Here is a 23,423-nt window from a genome sequence, read left to right on the forward strand (position 1 = left end):
AAAAAAAAAAAAGGAAAAGAAAATCTGTAGTATTCTATACCTATCAGAAAAGTCTGCGATCCCAGTTTCTCCCTTAGAAACTAAAAAAAGAAGAGCAAATGAAATCTAAAATAAGCGGAAGAAAGTAACAAAGAACAGAGGTGAAGTAAATGACACAGAAAACAGAAAACTAAGGTTGCAAAAACTTGTTAAGATCGATAAAATAAAACCACTGGCCAGATTTTGGAATTTATCAAGAGGTAAAAATTTTAATTGTTAATTTAATTTTAATGAAATATTTATTCACCTAATCACAGAAAACAAGAATGAAAGAGGTGAGATCAAAAACTCTACAGATAAGAAAATAATAAGATAATTTTTTTTTTGTGTGTGTGTGTACTGGGGATTGAACTCAGGGGCACTCAACCACTGAGCCACATCCCAACCCTATTTTGTATTTCATTTAGAGACAGGGTCTCACTGAGTTGCTTAGCACCTGGATTTTGCTTAAGCTGGCTTGGAAATCAGGATTCTCCTGCCTCAGCCTCCCGAGCCACTGGGATTACAAGTGTGTGCTACCACACCCAGCACAATATTGTGAAAAACTCTTGCCAATAAATTTAACAACTTAGATAAACAGAACAAATTACTGGTAAGACATAACAAAGCTCACTCAATAAGAAATTGACAACCCTAATAGCCTTGTATCTATTTTTAAAATTGAATTTATGGTTAAAAACTCTCCCATAAAAATATTTCAAGGTCTGATTGATGCCTTAGAGAATTCTACCAAGCACTTAAGGAAGAAGTAATTCTAATTGTGCATAAACATTTCTAGTAAATTGAGGAGGAAGTACTTCCCAACTTTCTCTGTGACCAGCATTAATACAATTTGTGAATTGGAAGATACAGTATTATTAAGATATCAGTTCTTCCCAAGCTGATCTGTATAATCAGCACAATTCTGATTAAAAACCTAGGTAGCTTTTTAAAATGTGTGCATAAGTTGACAAATGGATCCTAAAATTCATATGAAAATGCAAAGGACTTACAAGAGGCAAACAGTCTTTGAAAAAAAAGAACCAAGTTAGAAGGCATATACTTGCCCTCAAGGTTAATTATAAAAGTACAGTAATCAAGATGATGTAAGATTGACATAATGATAGACAAAGAAATATAATTTCTAGGTCATGAGAATTATGTGCCCTAAAAGAAGGTGGCAGGTGCTTATTAACTTTCCCCTGTCCATCAGGATGTGCGAAAGCAGTGGTTCCCAGAGAACCAGTAGCAGCATCAGCATCCCCTGGTAGTTTTTAGAAAAGTCAACTATTGGGTCCTCCCTAGACCTACTGAGGCTAGACTTTCCTGGGAGGCCCAGGAGTCTCTGTTTTCATAAGCTTCCAAGGAGAGCTGTGTACATTAGATTTTAAGAAGCATTGCCTGGCTTCTCCCTACTGGGAATCCTCCAGGATTTAGAAGACAAGAAAGAGGTTTGGAGACATTTGCAAGATTCAGCATCACAGAATGAAGAGGAAAACTCAGGGCCTTTGTCCATGAAACCCATTAAAACATACTCTCAGTGCTGCCAGGCTGAGCTAATGAATAAAAAATAAGCTAATCTCATATCCATCAAGCTATTGATGATTTTGCTTCAGGGCAAGCAAACAGCTTTACCAAGCACAGACAATTGACACAATTTGTTCTTTGGAACTAACTTACTGTTAAGAGATACTTGAGAATAATAAAGAAGTTGTGAAAAGATAGACAGGATTCTGAAATTTTCTATTCTTTCAAAAATTCTCTCTCCTTGTGTCTCTGTCTTCTCCCCTACATGCACACAACTATACACAAATACATTCACAGTGAGATTCCATGACTCAGGAGACAGGATGGTATTTTGATGTTTGAGTGGTAAGATGAGTTTGAAAAGCCAGAGGTGAAGTTCTATGAGCCATGAAGTAGTTTCTTGTGAATACCTGAATGCACTTAGGAATCTGAGTAGTTTCTGAGGTTACCATGAGAATTCTAGTCCTATCATCAATCATCTGAGAAATATTATGTATTGAATTTGGAAACTGGAGTTATTGGATGTTTTAGTCAGCTTTTTCACTGCTGTAACTAAAGGACCCAACTAGAACAATTGTAGAAGAGGGAAAGTTTATTTAAGGGTTCACGGTTTCAGAGGTCTCAGTCCCTAGGAGGCTGGCTCCTTTCCTTAGGGCTCTAGTTGAGGCAGAACATCTTGGCAGAAGAGTGTGATGGAAGAAAGCAGCTCTCATGATGATAAGGAAGCCCAGAGAGAGACCTAATTGGCCAGATACCAAACATATACCTTAAAGGCATGCCCCCCCTCCCAGTACCCACCTCCTCCAGCCACACCCTACCTCTTCAGTTACCACTTCATTAATCCTTATTGGGGGATTAAATCATGAATTGGGTTAAGACTCTCAAAATCCAATCACTTCTTCTCCAAACTTTCTTGCATTGTCTCACAGGTGAGCTTTTGGGGAACACCTCACATCTAAACCATAACAGTGTACTGTGGTCTTACTTGCTGGAATTGTGATATGACTTGTCCAAATAACCAAAGTGATTCTCTGTATATTGTTCGAAGCCCAGTTGTCCTAGGACAGTGAGACAGGTTGCTGAGAAGCCAAGAAAGACACCTGGATATGGGATATGAGATTGAAGGGTTTTTGAAAATGCTTATGGAAAAGCTGGACAGACGCACCTCTGCCTCACATAGTGCCTCTGGTGTCATGCTGGAAAGTCCAGTGGTGATGGGTTGAAGAGGGGAATCTCTTCTCCTTGAAGTGCCTCTGGTGCTTCACAGGAAAGCAATTCCAATTATCCCTCACATAGTTTTTCCTGGGGTGGCCACCTGGATGAGCATGTCACTCTCCATGGTCCTCTGATCTGCACTGGCTACTGCCGAGAGAGGAGTTTTATAAGCATGAATTTGCTTTGGTCCTTGTGTGGTCATCAACCCAAGGAGAACCATCCTGTCAGATGTTCAAGGAAGCAGCTTTCTACAGATAACAGGAACTTGTCCTAATTCCCAACATACATAAGAGAAAACTAGTGTCCTTCAGGATAATATGTATTTGGATATTGTGGCCCAGCGGGCTTTCATTATTCCCTTAACTTGGCTAGATTTGGGGAACAGAAAGAGGCACTCAGGAACATAGTGTTTTACTCAGTCTTTTCCTTTGAGGATGACACACACCATCCCATGTACACAATAATAGGAAATTAAAAAGTAATGAAAACTTTTTAACTTTTCAGAGGGTTCTCTCTTCATCAACATCAGCTTTCTCTCCTCTTTTCTACCAGGCTCTTAGAGGACTAGATTTAGATCTTATGCCATTGTCCTTCCCTGTAGAATGGGACAGTCACAATTTATAGTCTCAAACTTCTGGCCTCAAATCAGGATAAAATTGATTACCATCAACTAAAAACAAAACAAAACAAAGTCACTAATAACCAACGTACAGAATATATCAGCAAGGACAAGTCCCAACTTTTAGGATGTCAAGTACCTCTTCTTTTTCCTTTGCTACACAGTCAATGATGATCTGTCCTCTGGGTCTTAGAACACTGCCAACAAAAGGAATTCTGAGGTTGGGTGAGGGGGACCATGCAAATCTCTCAGTCCAGACTGCATTGACTCCTACCTACTCCTTTGTATGGAACTGATTTTACAATTTCTGTAGCACTGAAAGACTCAGTGGCTGCTAGTCCCTTGTTAACTATTTAGCCTAAGCCTGTGCTACAATTGCTCCTCCAATTGCTAACAGCAACAACAACAAAAAAAAATGTGGATGGTGAAGCTCATCATTGGCTCAGATGGCAAACATTTGAATGTGACTGCCTCTACTTTTAACGTTTGTTGGCATCAGACATGGGCATAAGTGTCAGAGGAGCTAAAAGTACCAGGAGACAATTTGGAACAATATTTTGTTTCTGTTCTTTATCTTTTGGTGAACTGCCAATTAGTTTCATCTCAGTCTAAATATTATGAATTTTTCCTACTTGTTGAGTCCATGGTATTAAGGTAAAACTCGGAGTAGATGTGTCTTCCTTACCTAGAATTTCAGATCAAAAATGCCAAATATTTGCATGCATGTATTAAGTCATTCGATTAGCACTTGTAGGCTAGTACAACCTTTGTTCCATGCCAGGTACTATACTATGCATATTACATGCATTTGTTGTTATATTTAGTTCTCACAGCAACCCTGTATGATGGTTGTTATTCCTTTCTTTCACTAAGGAAGTTACCAAAATATAAGATGGTACAAAATTGTGGCAAGGCCCATACTCAAACAAAGCTGTCTGATTCAAACACAGACTCTTTCTATTAGAGCCAACTGCCAACATGAATCATCTTAAAGACCCGATGGAAAAGCACCCTTTCTTCGTCATATTCCTCAGTAGTAGGCTAATCATGGAAACAGACTCTGTTCTTCATGGCCATGACTTTGAAGAAATTAGGATTAATACAAAGGATATAGATAGCGAGATGTATGTTCATTTATATTATATGTTTTGTTTTCCAAAATATTTGAAAAGTAACCAAAAGAAATATCCTGAAATTCCTAGTGAAACTTCCCCCTCCCCACCCACATCATTCTCATTGTCAAAGTGGTCGAAGTGGTCTTTCATTGTCTGATTTTGCTGTCTAATGTCTTCCTTGAGACTCCAGATCATCTGAAGCATGTATATCCTGAATTCTTTATCTGACATTCCATCTGCTGCAGATATTACCTCTTCTAAAGTTGAGTTGACCTGCATTGCTTGTGGTCCTTTCTTTCCTTGTCTTTTCATACTGATCGCGTTTCTTTCTGCTTGGTGAAACTGTTGTGTTATTGATTTTTTCCCCCTATATATTTATATTGCTCTTGTATAGCTGCAAAGTCTCCCTCGCAGACTTTGGCGGTGGCTCTGCCCCTCCTCCAATTGAGGCAATGTGCCTACTACGCCAGGAGGCCGCTGTACCTGTACTTTCGATGGGCCTGTTCTTTCGGTGGTCACAGGTCCGCCTACCTTGCAGGCGTGAGCAGCGGCTTTGCCCCTCCGCTGGCCACTAGGCCTGTTCTGTCTGTCGGTTGCAGGTCTGTCTACCTAAAAGGCGCTGGTGGCAGCTCTGCCCCTCCCCCGACCGGGGCGATGTATCTGGCGGGCCACTGGGCCTGTTTTGTCGGTGGTCACGGTTCCGCCTACCTTGCACGCGCGTGGAGCAGCTGTGTCCCTCCGAGAGTTGCTGGGCCTGACCTGCCGGTGGGTGGCAAGTGCGCCTACCTTACAGGCGCGGGGGTGGCTCTGCCGTTCCGCGGGTCACTGGGCCTGATCTGCTGGTGAGTCGCAGGTCTGCCTACCTTGCAGGCGCCCGGTGGCTCTGCCCCTCCCCCAACCGGGGCGGGGCGATGTGTCTGGCCGGCCGCTGGGCCTGTTCTGTTGGTGGTCACAGTTCAGCCTACCTAGCAGGCACGTGGGGCAGCTGTGCCCCTCCGCAGGTTTTTGGGCCTGACCTGCCGGTGGGTCGCAGGTCTGCCTACCTTGTAGGCTCGGGGGGGTGGCTCTGCCGCTCTGTGTATTGCTGTGCCTGTTCTGCTGGTGGGTAGTGGGTCCGCCTACCTTGCAGGCGCCCGGTGGCTCTGCCCCTCCCCCAACTGGAGCGATGTGTCTGGCGGTCCACTGGGCCTGTTTTGTCGGTGGTCACAGTTCCGCCTACCTTGCACACGCGTGGAGCAGCTGTTTCATTAGTGCCTGGGCACACTCTCCTTGTTTGCCTCCCTCAGGCCCTAAGTTTGTAGAGCTTGGGGCTGAGAACCCCCAGCAAATTTGCTTACCTTCTGGTAGCCACGCCCCCGTATCTGGTGCAAGAGACCTCAGTTGTCAGCACTGGTGGGAGCGGTAGCTGGGAGACTCGCGCCGCGCGGCTCCGGCCAGCTCCTGCGTCAGCGCCGCCTCGGCTCCCGCCGGTTCCTGTGCCGCTGCCACGGTTCCCGCCAGCTCCGGCCGGCTCCCGCGCCGCTCCTGCTAATTTAGAATCCGCTGGGAAGGAATCTCTTTGGCCGATCTTTGGTGACTTCCCCTCTCTGCTATGGCGGGCCCCTGGCTCCTTGCAGGAGTGACCGAAGGGAGAGGTGGAACTGGCTTGTCTCTGGTCTGACACAATCTCTGGTTTTAGATCCCAGTTCGCTAATTCATAGAGGCTTGGTTAGATTTCCTTCCCGTCCTCTCAAGGGGGGGAGCCCTTTCCCGGGTGGGCAGGGCCGTTAGTAGAGCCGGAAGGGCACGGGCCTTCTGTCGGGCCAGGCGGGGACCCTTCTGGCTGCGCTGGGCCGCCGGGGGCGCCCACAGAGCCAGGCAGACGGCGCCCGCGTGGCTAAGAGCCGGGCGGGGTGACCCTTCGCAGAGCGGGCGGGCCGCCAGGAGTGCCGGGATGGTGGGAGCTGTCTGCCGGCAGGGCAGGGACCCTTCTCGACGAGCAGGGCCGCTGGGGGCGCTTGTAAAGCCGGGCGGCTGCAGCCTCGTGGCTAAGAACCAGGCGGGTGGGATGGCTGTTTGCAGAGCAAGAGCGGGATGGCTGGGCTGTCTGCCGGCCTGGCGGGGACCCTTCTCGCCGAGCAGGGCCGCCGGGGGCGCTTGTAAAGCCGGGTGGCTGCAGCCGCGTGGCTAAGACCCAGGCGGGCGGGGTGGCTGTTTGCAGGGCAAGAGCGGGGCCGCCAGGGTAGCCGGGATGGCGGAAACTGTCTGTCTGTCGGCCGGGCAGGGACCCTTCTCACTGAGCAGGGCCGCCGGGGGCGCTTGTAAAGCCGGGCGGCTGCAGCCTCGTGGCTAAGAACCAGGCGGGCGGGGTGGCTGTTTGCAGAGCAAGAGCGGAATGGCGGGAGCTGTCTGCCGGCCGGGCGGGGACCCTTCTCGCCGAGCAGGGCTGCCGGGGGCCGCTTGTAAAGCCGGGTGACTGCAGCTGCGTGGCTAAGAACCAGGCGGGCGGGGTGGCTGTTCGCCAAGCAAGAGCAGGGCCGCCAGGGTAGCCGGGATGGCGGGAGCTGTCTGCTGGCCGGGCGGGGACCCTTCTGCCGCGCTGCTCTGAGCCGCCTGCCGCTTGCAGAAGCGGCGGGTGGCCGCGGGATTGGACTCTTGAGCCCGCGCTGCCGGTCAAGTTTCACTTGTCTGGGGCAAACTGTCACGTCTAATAAACTTACTAATTCTCGGCAGGTCTCCTTTCAACGGAATTTTGCTAGAAGATCCTCAGTAGGTAGAATGTAGCTGTTTTAATGGGTGTTTCTGATCCCGTTAATGTGGAGATATTGAAAGTGCTGCTTCCTCGCCGGCCGCCATGTTGGATCCCCTCTCTACTTCCCCACATCATTCTCTTTCTTGAAGGCCTTTTGCCTGTATTTCTCTGGTGGAATTTGCCACATTCTTTCTTATATTTTGTTTTTAGTGTATTTGCCTGATTCTCAGAATTAATTAGGATTCCGTCTTTTGCAAAAGTGAATGTACTGAGGCAGCATGGTGTGAAGACAACACTGGATGTGGAAATAGAAGACAAGCATGAAATCTTATTTATGTATTTATTGGTTATATGATCTTTGGCAAATTACTAGACCTGTGTATCGCCAATTTCTTTGACATGTTGGAGGAGTTGAATTAGAATGTAGTGATCTCTATACAGTCTTTTCATAACTTAATCACTCCATAACTTAATTACCTTCCAAACATCTGATATCATTATATTGGAAGTCAGGTTTCAATGTGTAAATTTGGGAGGATATTAACACTCTATCAATAGCAATAATCAGGGCTGGGGAGTGGCTCAAGCGGTAGCTGCGCTCGCCTGGCATGCGTTCGGCCCGGGTTCGATCCTCAGCACCATGTACAAACAAAGATGTTGTGTCCGCCGATAACTAAAAAATAAATATTAAAAATTCTCTCTCTCTCTCTCTCTCTCCCTCCCTCTCTCACTCTCTCTCTAAAAAAAAATAGCAATAATCATTAAGAAAAAAATGTTAATGATTCTTATCCCAATTTACAATTAATGGTGATTTCAATGATTCTTGAAAAACCCTTATATACCTCCTTTGAGAATACCAAAATTCTTTCCTTTTTAAAAATCTGTTGTAATTAGTTATATATGGCAGTAGAATGCACTATGACACATTGTATATAAGTGTATCATAACTTCCCATTCTTTGGGTTGTACATAATGTAGAATTACAACAGTTGTGTAATCATATATGCACATAGGTAATAATGTCTGATTCATTCTACTATCCTTTCTAATCCCAGACCCCCTCCCCTCCCTTTACTACCCTCTGTCTAATCCAAAGTACCTCTATTCTTTCTCCAACCATCCCTCAGTTGTTAATTAGTATCCACATATCAGAGAAAACATTCAACCTTTGATTTTTGGGGATAGGCTTATTTCACTTAGCATAATATTCTCTAGTTCCATCCATTTACCTGAAAATCCCATAATTTCATTCTTCTTTAAGGCTGAGCAATATTCCATTGTGTATAGATATTTTCTTTATCCATTCATCAACTGAAGGGCATCTAGGTTGCTTCCACAGTTTAGCTATGGTGAAAAGAGCTGCTATAAACATTGATGTGGCTGTGTCACTGTAGTATGTTGATTTTAAGTCCTTTGGGTATAGACTCAGGAGTGGGATAGCTGGGTCAAATGGTGGTTCCATTCCAAGTTTTCTAAGGAATCTCCATACTGCTTTCCAGAGTGGTTGCACCAATTTTCAGTCCCATCAGCAATGTATGAGTGTACCTTTTTCCCCACATCCTCACCAAAATTTATTGTTGTTGTGTACTTGAGATAATTCCCATTCTGACTGGAGTAAAATCTCAGTGTAGTTTTAATTTGCATTCCTCTAATTGCTAGTGTGATGTTGAGCATTTTTTCATATATTTGTTGACTGATCATATTTCTTCTTTTGCTGTTCAGTTCCTTAGCCCATTTATTGATTGGTTTATTTGTTTTTTTTGGTGTTAAGTTTTTTGGGTTCTTTATGTATCCTGGAGATTAATGCTCAATGAGAGGTACATATGGTAAAGATTTTATGCCATTCTACAGGCTCTCTCTTTATATTTTTGATTATTTTCTTTGCTGAGAAGAAGCTTTTTAGTGTGATTCCATGCCATTTGTTAATTCTTACTTTTACTTCTTGCTCTTCAGGAGTCTTGTTAAAGGAAGTCAGTTCCTAAGCCAACATAGTGGAGATTTGGACCTACCTTTTCTTCTATTAGGCATAGAGTCTCTGTTCTGGTGCCTAGGTTCTTGATCCACTTTGAGTTGAGTTTTGGGCAGGGTTAGAGATAGGAATTTCAATTTCATTTTGCTACATACGATTTCCAGTTTTCCTAGAAGCATTTGTTGAAGAGGCTATCTTTTCTCCACTGTATGTTTATGGCGCCTTTGTCTTGTATGAGATAATTGTATTTGTGTAGGTTTGTCTCTATGTATTCTAATCTGTACTATTAGTCTACATGTCTGGTTTGGTGCCAAAACCATGCCATTTTTGTTATTATAGCTCTGTAGTATAATTTAAGATCTGGGATTTTGATGCCTCTTGCTTCAGTTTTCTTGCTAAGCATTGCTTTGGCTATTCTAGACCTCTTATTTTTCCAAATGAATTTCATGATTGCTTTTTCTATTTTATGAAGAATGTCAATGGAATTTTAATAGAAATTACATTAAATCTGTGTATTGTTTTTGTAATATGATCATTTTGAAAATTTTAATTTTGCCTATCCAAGAACATGAAAGATCTTTCCATCTTCTAAGGTCTTCTTCGATTTCTTTAGTGGTCTGTAGTTTTCATTTCTTTGGTTAAATTGATTGTCAATATTTTTTGAGGCTGTTATGAATGGGATAGTTTTTCTAATTTCCCTTTCAGTAGTTTTATCACTGAAGTATAGGAATGAATTGAATTCTGGGTGTTAATCTTATATCCTGCTACTTTGATAAATTCATTTATTAGTTCTAGAAGACTTCTGGTGGAAATTTTTGGTTCTTCTAAATATAGAATCATGTCTTCAGTGAATAGGGATAGTTTAAGTTTTTCTTTTCCTATATGTATCCCTTGAATTTTGTCTGTCGAATTGTTCTGGCTAGTTTCAAGGACAATGTTCAATAAAATGGTGAAAGAGGGCAACATTGTCTTTTTACAGTTCTCAGAGGGAATGCTTTCATTTTTTCTCCATTTATGTTGATGTTGACCTTGAGTTTAGCATAGATAGCTTTTACAACATTGAGGTATGTTCCTGCTATCCTTAGTTTTTGTAGTGTTTGGAACATAAAGTGGGGCTGTAGTTTGTTAAATATAAATGCTTTTTGTTAAGTATAAATGCTTTTTCTGCATCTATTCAGATGATCATATGATTCTTGTCTTTAAGTCTATTGATGTGATGAATTACATTCATTGATTTCCATTTGTTGAACCAACCTTGTGTCCCTGGGATGAGTCCCACTTGATTGTGGTGTGCTATCTTTTTAATATGTTTTTGTATGTGATTTGTCAGAATTTCATTGAGAATTCTTGCAATTATATTCATTAGGGATATTGGTCTAAAATTTTCTTTCCTTGATATGTCTTTGTCTGGCTTATATATCAGGGTGATACTAGCCTCATAGAATGAGTTTGGAAGGGTTCCCTCCTTTTCTATTTCATAGTATAATTTGAGTATTATTGGTATTAATTCTTCTTTGAAAGTCTTGTAGAACTGAGCTGAAATATGTCTGGTCATGGGCTTTTCTTAGTTGTTAGGCTTTTGATGGCATGGCATCTTTAATTTCATTGCTTGAAATTGATTTGTATAAATTGGATATGTCCTCTTGATACAGTTTGAGTAGGTCATATGTCTCTAGAAATTTGTTAATGTCTAAGATTTTCTATTCTATTGGAGTATAAATTTTCAAATTAGTTTCTGATTATCTTCTGTATTTTAGTAATGTCCAAATATTTTCTTTTTCACCATGAATTTTAGTAATTTGAGTTTTCTCTGTCTTTCTCTTCATTAGTGTGGTTAAGGGTTTGTCAATTTATTCTTTTTTTTTTCAAAAAACCAACTTTTTTGTTAATTTTTTGGATTATTTCTTTTGTTTCAATTTCATTGACTTCAGCTCTGATTTTAATTATTTCCTGTCTTCTATTGCTTTTGGTGTTGATTTATTTTTATTTTTCTAAGGCTTTGAGATGTAGTGTTGGTACATTTATTCATTGACTTTTTATTTTTTAATGAATAAACTCAATGCAATGAACTCTCCTCTTAGCATTGTCTTCATAGTAACCCAAAGACTTTGATATGTGCAGTCACTATTCACCTTTACTTCTAACTATTCACCTTTACTTCTAAGTATTTTTTTTTAATTTCATCCATGATTTTTCATTCTATGCATTTGTCATTCAATAGTGTACTATTTAGTCTCTAGGTGTTAGAATAGCTTCTATTTTTTATTTTATCATTGATTTCTAATTTTATTCCATTATGATCTGATAGAATGTAGGATGGTATCTCTCCTTCTCCTCCTCCTCTCCTCCTCCTCCTCCTCCTTCTTTTTTTTTTTTTTTTTTTTTTTTTTGTATTTGCTAAGAGTTGCTTTGTGGCATAAGATATGGTGTATTTTATTTTAACTTATTTTATTTTGGTACTGGAGATGAATCCAAGGCATTCAACACTGAGCCACATTGCCAACCCTTTTTTATACTTTATTTAGAGACAGGGTCTCACTGAGTTGCTTTAGGGCCTCCCTAAGATGCTGAGGGTGGCTTTGAACTCACAGTCCTCCTGATTTAACCTCCAGAGCCACTGGGACTATGGGCATGCTCCATCATGCCCTGCAAGATATGGTCTATTTTAGAGAAAGATCCACATGCTGCTGAGAAGAAAATATTTGTCATTGATAGATGAAATATTTTATGTGTGTCTGTTAACTCTGAATTATTGATTGTATTATTTATAGTTTCTTTGTTTAGTTTTTGTTTGGAGGATCTATTCAGTAGTGAGAGAGGTATGTTAACGTCTGCCAGTATTATTTTGTTCTGGTCTATTGGATTCTGGAAATTGAGGAGGTTTTGTTTGATGTAAATAGGTGATCCATTATTTGGGGCATTAATATTTATGATTATTATGTCTTGTTGATGTATAATTCTCTTAAGCAGTATGAAATGTCCTTCTTTGTCCCTTCTGATTAACTTTGGCTTGAAGCCTACTTTATCTGATGTGAGAATAGAAACCCCTGCTTATTTATGTGATCCATGTGAATGATGTGGTTTTTTTCCATACTTTCACCTGTAGTCTGTGGATGTCTTTGCCTATGAAGTGAGTCTCTTGGAGACAGCATACTTTTGGGCCTTTTTTAAAAAAATCCGATCTGCTGATCTGTGTATTCTGATTGATTATTTTAGGCCATTAACAAATCAAGGTTATTATTAAGATATTATTTGTATTCCCAATCATTTTGGTTTATTTCTAGTTTTTAATTTGAATTGGTTTCTCCTTTGTTTTACTATTCCTTTAGTGTAGTTCCTCTCTTTACCGGTTTTTACTTTTTTTTTTTTAATTTCATCTTCATGAAATCTTTTGTTCAAAATGTTCTGTAGTGCAGGCTTTGTTGTTGTGAATTGTTCTAATTTTTGTTTATCATGGAAGGTTTTTATTTCATCTTAAAATGCAAAACTTAATTTTGCTGGATACAGAATTTTTGGTAGGCATCTATTTTCTTTAAGTGCTTGGTATATATTATTCTAGACCTCCTACCTTTGAGGATCTGGGTTAAGAAATCAGTTGAGATCCATATTGGTTCCCCCCTGTGTATGAACTGATATTTTTCTCTCATAGCCTTTAAAATTCTTTTCTTATTCTGTATGTTAGGTATTTTCATTATAATGTGTCTTGGTGTTGGTCTGTTGTAATTTTGTACATTTGAGGTCCTGTAAGCCTCTTGTATTTGATTTTCCATTTCATTCTTTAGGTTTGGGAAAATTTATGATATTATTTTATTGAAAAGATTGTGCATTTATTTGGCTTATATTTTATGTCTTCATATATTCTGATAAATTTTAAATTTGGTCTTCTCATGTTATCCCATAATTCTTGGAAATTTTGTTTATGGCTTTTTACCGTCTTCTCTAGATGGTCAATGTTATTTTCAAGATTATATATTTTGGTCTTCCTTGCCTGAGGTTTTGTCTTTCAAGTGTTCTAGTATGTTGTTTTTGCTTCCCATTGAATTTTTAATTTGTTATATTGATTCCTTCATTTCAAGGAATTCTGCTTGATTTTTTTTTCATAATCTCTATCTCTTTATTGAAGTGATCTTTCACCTCCTGAAATTCATCTCTAATTTCATTCCTTACATCTTTGGTACATCATGGATCCACTTAACTATGCACAATCTAAACTTGTCTGACATATCTTCTACTGTGTTGTCAGTGGATTCTATTATTGGAGCATCTTGGTTTGTGTGCGGTGCTTGTTTTTTCATGTTGTCTGTGTGTCTGCCCATCTAGCAGTGGGGATCTGAGACAGCACAGTTTCTACCTGTAGAATTATAGTGTCCCTGAAGGTTTTCAGTACTTCGCCTTCAAAAGGGAGACAAATAATAACAGCACCCAATGCTAACAATATATAGCCTTAAACCAAATAGCTCCTATTACAACATCCACAGTTTTTTAATCAGAAGTGATGTGTTCAATTATTGTCTATAATATAAATAGTAAGTTTGCAAAAGGGCTTATAATTTTAATTGGTGGACAAAGAGATAGCGGAAGTAGTGTAGGATGTGATGTTTATGAGGAAGGAAGAGAGAAGATGGAAGTAAAAAGTTACAAGAAGAGTGAAAAAAGAATTAAGAGAGGTTGGCTATTAGTAGTATTAGTAGGAGAAAAGAGAGAGAATCTAGAGAAACAGGCAAGTGAGAGTAAAATTATATGTAAAGTAAAAATTAAAAAAAGAAAAAATTAAAAAGAAAAAGAAAAAAGTAAAAATAAAAGAATGCACAACAAAAGTCTAATATACTATTCAGACATCCCAGTCCTCAATAAACTGCTGAATAAAAAATTCTTGGTTCAATAATGGTAGAAATGTGAGAGAAGAAAAAGAAAGGATCTCAATAAAAAATTAACATTTTTTTCCATTGGAGTTTAAAAGTTTCTCAGCTTCCCTTCTCAGCAGTTAGATGGTGTTGTCTGGAGGTTTTATGCTAGCACCACCCTCAGGATGGTTGGGGTTGCTAGAGTGAAAGGATTAGTCCTGGAGTTGGAACTCCTGAAGGTGGAATGTAGGTTTAGGTATGTTCTGGTCTCTTTGCTCGGTGCTTATTGGTTTGGAGATTTTAAGTCAGCATACTTCCAAGGTCTAGCAACTGCCAGTCCACATTGGAAGACTGCACTCCAGGAATCTCCTTTGGGTTCCACATGTGTGGAGTAGGAGACTGTTTGTAGCCCACTACTTCATCTGTGGATCCCATAATTCCTGGTGTCTGATTCAGTCTCCAAACATAATATCTCCCACTCCCTACCTTTCACATTCCTGGTCAGGTACTATTTTTCCAGCCCATCCTGCAAGCAGCTAGATTGAAGGGGAAAGCTAGGTGGGTTTCCATGACCAGCATTCCCCTGTGTAAACATGTTTCCACGCTTGATTTTCTCCTGCTCACTTAGGCACACTCTCTGTCATGTAACCTATGTTTGCCTGGCTCATTTTGGGGGCCCGATTAGGGTCTGCCAGTAATCAGCTTTCCCAGCTGCTGGCCCCTGTGCTGCCACTGAAGAGTGGTTCCTTCCACTGTCCTCCATGCATGCCATGCATGCCACTGAGAGAGATGCTGGCTTCCCTCCCACACACAGATGCTGTGCCGTATAGTTTACTGTTTTGTTTTTTGAGCTGTGTCTCTGATCTCCAAGCTCTCTGTACCCCAACGTGCTTTAGTCTTCCTGATAATAGCAGTTCCTTTAATTCCTTTATTGCTTTACTGTATTCACATAGGGACTGTTCTGATTTGTGCCTCCAGCCACTCTTGCAGCTGTGCGGCTGGGATCTTTATCTCTTATTTTATTGTACAAGATCTCTTGAGTTCCCAATGTGTTTTGAGTGTCCATTATTAAGTTCCAGTGAAGTCTCCGCCTAATTCTTGATCATTCACTCACCTTGTTGCTTTTCATCTGCCTGTTTTTCTTGGTTCAAGCCACTGTTCTACCAGTAAAGCGACCCTTCCATTCCACCATCTTTCTCCAATCTCTCCCCCATTTTTGTGTTTTATATTACTAAACTTTTGTTTTTGATTTTTGATTTTTTCTTTTTAGATATACATGACAGTAGGGTGTATTTTGACATATTATACATATATGGAGTATAACTGCTTCTAATTAGGATGCTATTCTTGCAGTTGTACACGATTGCCGCAGTCTGGCTGGGCAAAACAACGGGGAGTGGGAAGTGGCAAGTAACTTGTGAAGATTGATACAGCGGGAGCCGCTTTATTATAGGACAGAGAAGTATATATACCCAGCTAATTACACACAGCTTAACTTAATTGACACAATCTAGATACAGCAGTCAGTCATTAAGGAATCTCCATCATCTTAATGGCTCGCTGGCGTTACTTCTCAAACCACTCCTCTCGGCAAAGTGCCAGGCACCATCTTGACTTGTCTGTGGCCCTCAACACATGATAAGGAAATTCACTGGTCATGTATTCATATATCTACATAGGAAAGCTCCTGTCTGATTCATTCTACTATTTTTCCTATTCCAATTCTCCCTTCCTTACTTTCATTCCCTTTGTTTGCTTAAATAAACTTCTATTCTTCCCTCCTCCACCTTTGTTGTGCATCATCATCCACATATCAGAAAGAACATTAGATCTTTGTATTTTGGGGGGGATTGGATTATTTCACTGAGCATGATAGTCTCCAGTTCCACATATTTACTGACATATGCCATAATTTTATTCTTCTTTATGCTGAGTAATATTCCATTGTATATAAATACCACATTTTATTAATCCCATTCATCTGTTGAAGGGCATCTAGGTTGGTTCCATAGCTTAGCTATTGTGAATTGGCAGAAAGCTTCTAGAACTCATAAATGAATTCAGCAAAGTAGCAGGATATAAAATTAACACCCAATTTATAAACAATATTCTTGATCTCTTTTTCATAGTAACCACTGTGAACATTGCAAACAAGTTATCATCTCTTCTTTCCTGGAACACTGACTTATCCCTTCTTGCCCTAGGAAAATCATTCTCCAGGATGCATCCCACTGCATATAGTCAATGTGCAATCATGCCAGAAATATTTCAGACATATTGCTCAGAGAAATAGTCATGAGTTATTAAAACAGGATAGGAAAGGGAAAAGGGGACACTTTCAAGGGAGAGACGGGGACCTATCAGAGAAGAGGGAGAAGGCACACCCCTCCTGCCTTCCAGTTTTATTTGGGATTCCAGTGTTACAGAGCTGTGGCAATTTGAGAAACTGAGGCAATGTGAAAACCCCCTCTTCAAACCCTGTTTCTTGCAACCAAGTCAGATTTCAGACATGTCACTCAGAGTAATAGGAATAAGTTTATTGGAGGGATAGGAAAGGGGAAAGGGACACTCTCAAGGGCGAGAGTGGGCCCTCTCAGAGAGGAGAGGGACAATGTGCCTCTTCTGAACTCCAACTTTCTTGGGGATCTCAGAGAAGTTCCCAGAGAGTGCCGTCCAGGTCTACCTCTTGACTTTTGACTGACTTCAGGGTGACATCAGACTTTCTAATAACTCTAGGTTATTTTGGCCCATGCTGACTGGTTCTAATTGGATTCTTAAACGTATATTCTTTCAGATTGTATGGTTAGGAGGAAGTATCCTTATCTTGCAGAGTTTCAGAATCTGGTCACAAAAGTCTTCCCTTTCAGGGAAACTTGGGTTCCTCTTATCAACATTGTTTTGGGCCTGCATTTCTCTTGTAGCAAACAGGTAGTTTGCTGAGGAATGTGACATATCTTGTTCACTGAAGCCAGGCAGGGCTATGGGTAAGTTGTTTCTTGGTTAAGAAAGCATGTAGCAGTCAGCACCGTGGGCCCACTTGACAGGATTATTCTCTTAACCTCATGTCCTCACCATCCTCATCTGTCTGTTCCCTAGCATTTCCAGAGAGTTTCCAGAGTGTTCCACACCGGAACACTCTTGGCTTTTGACAGCAGAATGACATCAAACTTTCAAGTTCATATAGCACTTGACAACTCTAGGTCATTTTGGTCCATGCTGACTGGATCTAGTTGGAGCCTGTTTCTACAGATTTTATGGTTAGGGGGAATTATCTTTATCTCCCTGAGTTCTGGGATACCGGACTCTGTAAGGGTCACAAAAGTCCTCTCATTCCCCTTCAGAGTAACTTGTGTTCTTTTTATCGGTATTTTGGACCTGCATTTCTCTTGCAGATAACAGGTTGTTAGCTGAGAAATGTAACGTAGCCTGTTGACTTAAACCAGGCAGGGCTGCAGGTAAATCTCTTTTTAAAAAAGAAAACCTGGGGATCAGTACAGTGGGCCCAGTTTGTAGAATTATTCCCTCAATCTTATGTTCCTAATGCTCATATCTGTATATTCCCTATCAGATATAAAATCAGTGGGCCTTGGTACTGGGTTTTGGATGACTTTGAGGCAAAAGTAAAATCTGTCATTTACTGTCTGTGTGAAACGGGGCTATCTACCCACTTACACTCTCTAGCTCTTTGATTCCCCATCTGGAAAGTGGGAATAATATATCTCCATCGTAACAGTTTTATTAGAAAACAAACTTCTTCATTAAGTGCAAAACAAAGCACTTAATGTTTAGGACTCCTAGGTCTAGAGTACCTACTATTCCAAAAGGAGGTCAAAGTTAGTATATGTTCTGCTAAGGACATAGGGCAGAAAAAATATTTTTACCCAAACTACCTGTTTTGTTCACATTTAATTCATAAAATTTATTTCTAATAGGCATTATTTCAATTATCAAGTCATTTGATGTTAAGCTGGGATAGAGATGGCTGAAGTGTTTCTGACTAGTTTTTCAGAGCTTCAGTCCCCTTTCTAACATTGTGGAATGCTAAGTAGAATACTCAGATGCTACTAGCTTCCCCTGGGATATAAATTAATATGTATACTACATTCTATGTCAACTATTTTAATTACATTACAGACCATTTAGAAATTACTTACTGGTTTAGTCTTACTGACCATAATAAGTTAAGCCTGTGGGAAAAAAATTGGGATGGATGGATGGTCATAATTCTTATAAATTTATGAAGACACCTAGCATTTAGATTCCTTTTTATTAAGTGATGACTGTGTTCAGTAATACTTCTAGTTGGGTAGCAAATCCTACCAAGTATGATTCCCCAAATAACTAAAGGACAGGAAAAAAAAATATTCATTTCAGTTTAGGACTTGATTTTTCTTTTCCTGTTTATTTCTATTTTTAGGAAAAAATGAACTATATTATTTTATCTTTCTCAGAGCTGTTACCATTGTCAGAAAGACAGAACTTCCAAATTCCAGAAAACTACAAATCCCAGTCCTGTGTCTTCCATCTGCATCTCCATGGGGCAACACCTCCCTCACCATTAAGCCTTTAATTGTAACTTTTCCCTGCCCCCACTGCCTTTTGTTCTCTAGAAGACACTGATTAACATTTGCTAATGTATGCTAATGAGCATTAATTACCATCTCTGGTGGGACCAAAAGCAGCTCTGCAGAGGAAGGGTAAAGATGCCTCAGAGTTTAGCCAGCCTCTCCACGATGCTTTATGCCCCTGAACAATGGCTGCTTTCACTGCCTCACAATTCTGTAGTGTTTTTTTCTGTTTTCATTTTGTTTGTTTATCCATGGACCCTGACAACCATTCTTCTTCATCACTTAGACTATTACAGGGATGCTATGGAGAACAGAAAGATTTCTTTTTGTTCTAAATAAGCCAAGAAAAAAAGCATGGATACTAAGGGTTTATAATACACGTTTGTATTTTCATCTGGTTGTTATTTTGGTGTGCTCTTACTAGAATAGGTTTTAGCCACAAAAACACAGCACGAGGGATTATATTTTGGTTCCACCACACTTATTTACAGTGGTTGGCCTTTTTGGTGGAAATTGAAATGTGAGAGCACACACTCTGAATATGTATTATGATAGCATGGTGAAATAAAAAAATGTTTCCTCCCCCAAATAATATAAATGCAAAGAAAGAAAGACTCACCATTTACTTCTTTGTAACTTCAGAGAACCCTAAATGCCTTTGTAAATAACTATTTATTTATTGAATATATATAGTTTTTTTTTTAAAGCCAACTGTCCAAACCACATAGAATAAGAACGTTTTTTGTTCTTTTTGTAGACAGATGGTGTCGTGAAATATATAATTGCAGTTTCTCACAAATATTTCAGCCTATAATTCGCCACTTGAAGAACTGTGCTTCAGCATTTCATATTTGCTCTTCTAGCTCATGGGTGGGGGAATTTGGAAGCATACCAGCTACTCACTTTGCTCAGCCTGGGTTTAATTATAATTTCTTGTACAATATAAGCAAAAAGAAAAAGTGCAAGAAAATTCTGTGTGCATCTCTTGCTTCCCCGTGTGTGTGTGTGTGTGTGTGTGTGTGTGTTTTCATTCTGAAAAGATAGAAAGGGTATCTTTGTTTTAAGTGAATTTCTTTTTTCTTCTCTCTCTTCTAAGAGTTAGCCATCTTCTGTCTGCAACCTTATTGTAAAATGTGTTTCTCTGTAGATTTCATTCTGTTCCATTTGGCAACTACAATAATTCACATTGTGTTTTTAATAAAGCAACCATAAACTGTTTTTTATTCTTGACTTCTTCGGGGCCTCAGAGTCTCAAAAATGAAGGGAAATCTAGAAGGAAAAACACAGAAGAATGACTACGACTATAACAGTTATATTTTTTGCCTGCCTCTCTTTATTGGGTGGTTAAGTCTTAACAAAAACCTAAATTTTTATTCTCTTTGTAATTTTCAGACCACAGGAATTTAAAATAAATATCTCATATCTATAAGACATATTAATATTTGAAAATAAGGCTGGTTTTCTTGGCATTTATTAAACAAGTTTCCATTAGGGTGCTCATTGAACACATGAACCCCATGGTCTTCTTAAAGCTGGTCTTAAGAAAGATCAGAAAGTTACTGGCACACATAAAGGGAATATCAGCCTAGCTCTGTTGTATTATGTATTTTTCCCAGCCACTTTGATTATATTTTAAGTGTAATCTCAGTCCATGTTTCCCACTCCTGAGAATTTTTAAAATGTCTTAACTAATTTAGAGGTTTATTCAAATATTTGATTGATATGAGAATTAAATGGTTCTTCATTCAAAGTCTTCCAAAATATCCTGCTTAATTCCATCATTTGAAAGACTTAAGAATTATTATACATGAATGTCATGGGCATCTTCCGGTCCTTACTTAAAAGTAGCAAAAATAAAGGAAGCTGATTTGTTCATGTGAGCCAGATTCATGGTCTTGGATAGATATTAGCCTGAAGGAGGAAGAATCATAGCCCATTATTCTTATTCCATTTTGTAGCCAATGTCTTCTGTCCTGGTCCTCACATCCACCAACAGTGTTAGGATAACTGAAGGAAACAGAAATTTTGGCCATTCCCTAAGGGGAGATCATACCTCACTATTGTTTGGTGACCATTTTGCATTCAAGTTGCTCACTGTTGGACCATTCTTCTTTAGGGATAACTTCATCCATTCCTTTTGAAATTTGGATTGGTTTACTTTTTTGTTTAGCTTTTTAAAAAGCAAAGAATCTAAATGCTATTCTTGGCATACACACAGACACAATTTTCCCCATATCATAATCTGGATCACTATCAGAATTAACGTTATAATAAAAAAATTGGAAATTTGATGGTTACTGGGTGTCCTCAGACCTAGAATTTTGAAAGCATAAAATTTTCACAGTGTCTATTCTTAAGGATCCTATATTTTAAAGAAAAATTTTTTAAAATTGTCACTTATTTTTTATAGTTTTACTGACCTGTCTTCCCCGCCCCCCCCCCTCTCTCTCTCCCCCGACAGGAGAGATTTTGTGGTTTTGCTGTGTTAAGTGTCTTATAACTTCTTTATACCTTTATTTTGTTAATTTATTTATAGAATGAGGACATTTTACTTTATAACACACTATCTTAAGATAAAAAGTACCTTTATTTTATTCATATTTTCTAGTTACTAACCTTCAAATTCTCAGTTGGAGTATTGGTAGTACAAATAACTGAAAGTGGCCTGATTTTTGTTAACCTGGGATGTTTTAAAAATACTGAACACTGAGTCCTTTGGGTTATAAACCGAGGAGTAGGAGAGCTGGGTGAAACGGTTCACTTGCTCCTACTGCCTGTTCTCCTTCAGTGCAGTTTTGCTTTGCTGCCTCCAACATCTTGACAGACCTCCCTCTCCTCTGGTTTCGCTGACCTCCCATCACTCCCAGGAGAGAGGATTATTTTTAAACCATAAGATCAATAGGCTTTGGGAAGCAGCCAAAGCATGAGGGGGTCATATGATTAGAAATAAGCTAATAGGGATTGCTAAGAAAAGGGATGGCAATAGGCCATCTTAAAAATTGTCCAAGAAAGGAAAGACAATCTACAGCTGAGTTTGTCTTTTACACAGGCTTTTGCCTTGGAAAAAGTTTTTAGCTTGTTTCTTCAGCATTGCTTTGAGTTGAAGGAAATGCAGACCAGTGTTGATACTTACTTTTCAGGCAAAATACTATTCCATTCCAATCAAGCTTGTTCTGAGGATTTTAATGGAGTCTTAAATCTCCCAGTCACAGTGCTGCTATTCATTGCTTGATGCTGATGATGCCTTAGCTGAAGGTTTGAATAAAGAACAAAACAGTTATTATTCCAATGAGCATAAAAATGACTTTTTCTTGGCCAGACAAAAGAGTGCTATCAGGCAGAGAAGGCAGTAGTGAGAATATGGCGATGATGATCATGCCCAGAGCAGTATCACTTTGGAATGTCAACTCAAGCAGAGGGCATGGGCTGTTCCGCAATACACTTCTTGTACCACTTAGAAATCACAGTTCTTTCTTAGTTATTTCTACATGACACCACAGGGATGTCTTTTTTTATGAATTTTAAAGTTTTATTCTGTTTGTATCGGAGAAGATGATCCATGACTCCAGCCTGGCTTTTTCTGTCACTTGGAAATTAGAGAAAACAGTTTTTTCTCATCTCCATGGCTAGGGACATTTGATTCTGCTTCTTTTATTTAACATATGAACCTATTGAAAAATGCTCTTATATTTTTGTTCATTTAGTAGTGTTTCCTACCTTATTTAATTATGTTTCAATGAATCAGTCACTACAAATCAGCATAATAAATTGTGCATTTGTTTTTTTAAATGCTTTGGTTAGTTGTGTTGCAGAGTAGTCTGGGGTTAGCATTTGCTATTTGTCCTCAGCTCTTTCTCTAATGTACATACTGATAAGATTCTGCTCCAAGGCTAATCTAATATTAAAATGCCTTCCTCAGGAATTCTTTGAAGCTTGGTGGTGGCATTAATTGCAAATAAGAAAGCATGACCTATTGTAGAATGGAGAATATCTTCTTAAAAGTGTCTGCCTTCATTATTGCAAATTCTCAGTAGTGACAAAACTCTTTGTCCTGGGTAGATCCAGTTACTGCTAGCAACAGAAGGCGTATGTCCACTGTGAACAAAAGAACATTTATTTTCACATCCTGAGGCTGATGTTGAGTGATAACATTTTTGCATATCCTAAAAATTTTTATGAAAATACTGTTTGAAAGCTTTTATAATAATCTGCTTTGTGAGTGGAATTTACACTCTTGGCATGCATTGCCTTTTCCATATGCCTATCAGCTTCTGAATAATAACCTTTGACAGTGCTAAAGCAGAAATAAAACTAGGGGTTGTTTCATATGCTCATGGTAACATTGTCATCTCTGCTTTTTTGGATTTATATCATTTCACATTATATAAAAATTAGTAAAATTAATACATTATAATAAGTTAATAGACTGTGGGGGGTGGTGGGGTGAGGGTGAGACTGGGGAATAGCTCCCTAGGTGCTCTACCACTGAACCCTTAAAAAACATTTTTAATTTTGAGATATACTCTCAGTAAGTTGCCCAGGCTAGCCTTAACTAATCTGTCTGCATCAGCCTCCCAAGTAGCTGGGATCATAGATGTGAACTACTGTGTCCAATTTAGACTTTGTTTTTTAAGGAATGGTGTACTTTTCATTTTTTAACCAAGGCAAGTCATAGAGCTCTGTCTCTGGGTGACTTACTAGAACTGTGACCAATGCATACATTAGTGAAAACATTAAGTTTTTATAAAACCTATGTGTTCCTTTGTAAAAATGAAGCAAAACAGAAAAAACAGACTGTACAAGTTTGGGGTGGGTAA

At 39.6% G+C, this 23,423-nt stretch overlaps 1 protein-coding gene across 1 annotated transcript in view; it reads left to right on the forward strand.

Annotated features, from left to right (window-relative positions):
• The window catches only part of Tmc1 (transmembrane channel like 1), a 161,402-nt gene that overhangs the window by 22,496 nt on the left and 115,483 nt on the right, over positions 1–23,423 (forward strand). The gene's annotated exons all lie outside the window — the stretch shown is intronic.

Source organism: Callospermophilus lateralis, chromosome 2, assembly GCF_048772815.1.
Source record: "Callospermophilus lateralis isolate mCalLat2 chromosome 2, mCalLat2.hap1, whole genome shotgun sequence".
Classification (NCBI taxonomy): domain Eukaryota; kingdom Metazoa; phylum Chordata; class Mammalia; order Rodentia; family Sciuridae; genus Callospermophilus; species Callospermophilus lateralis.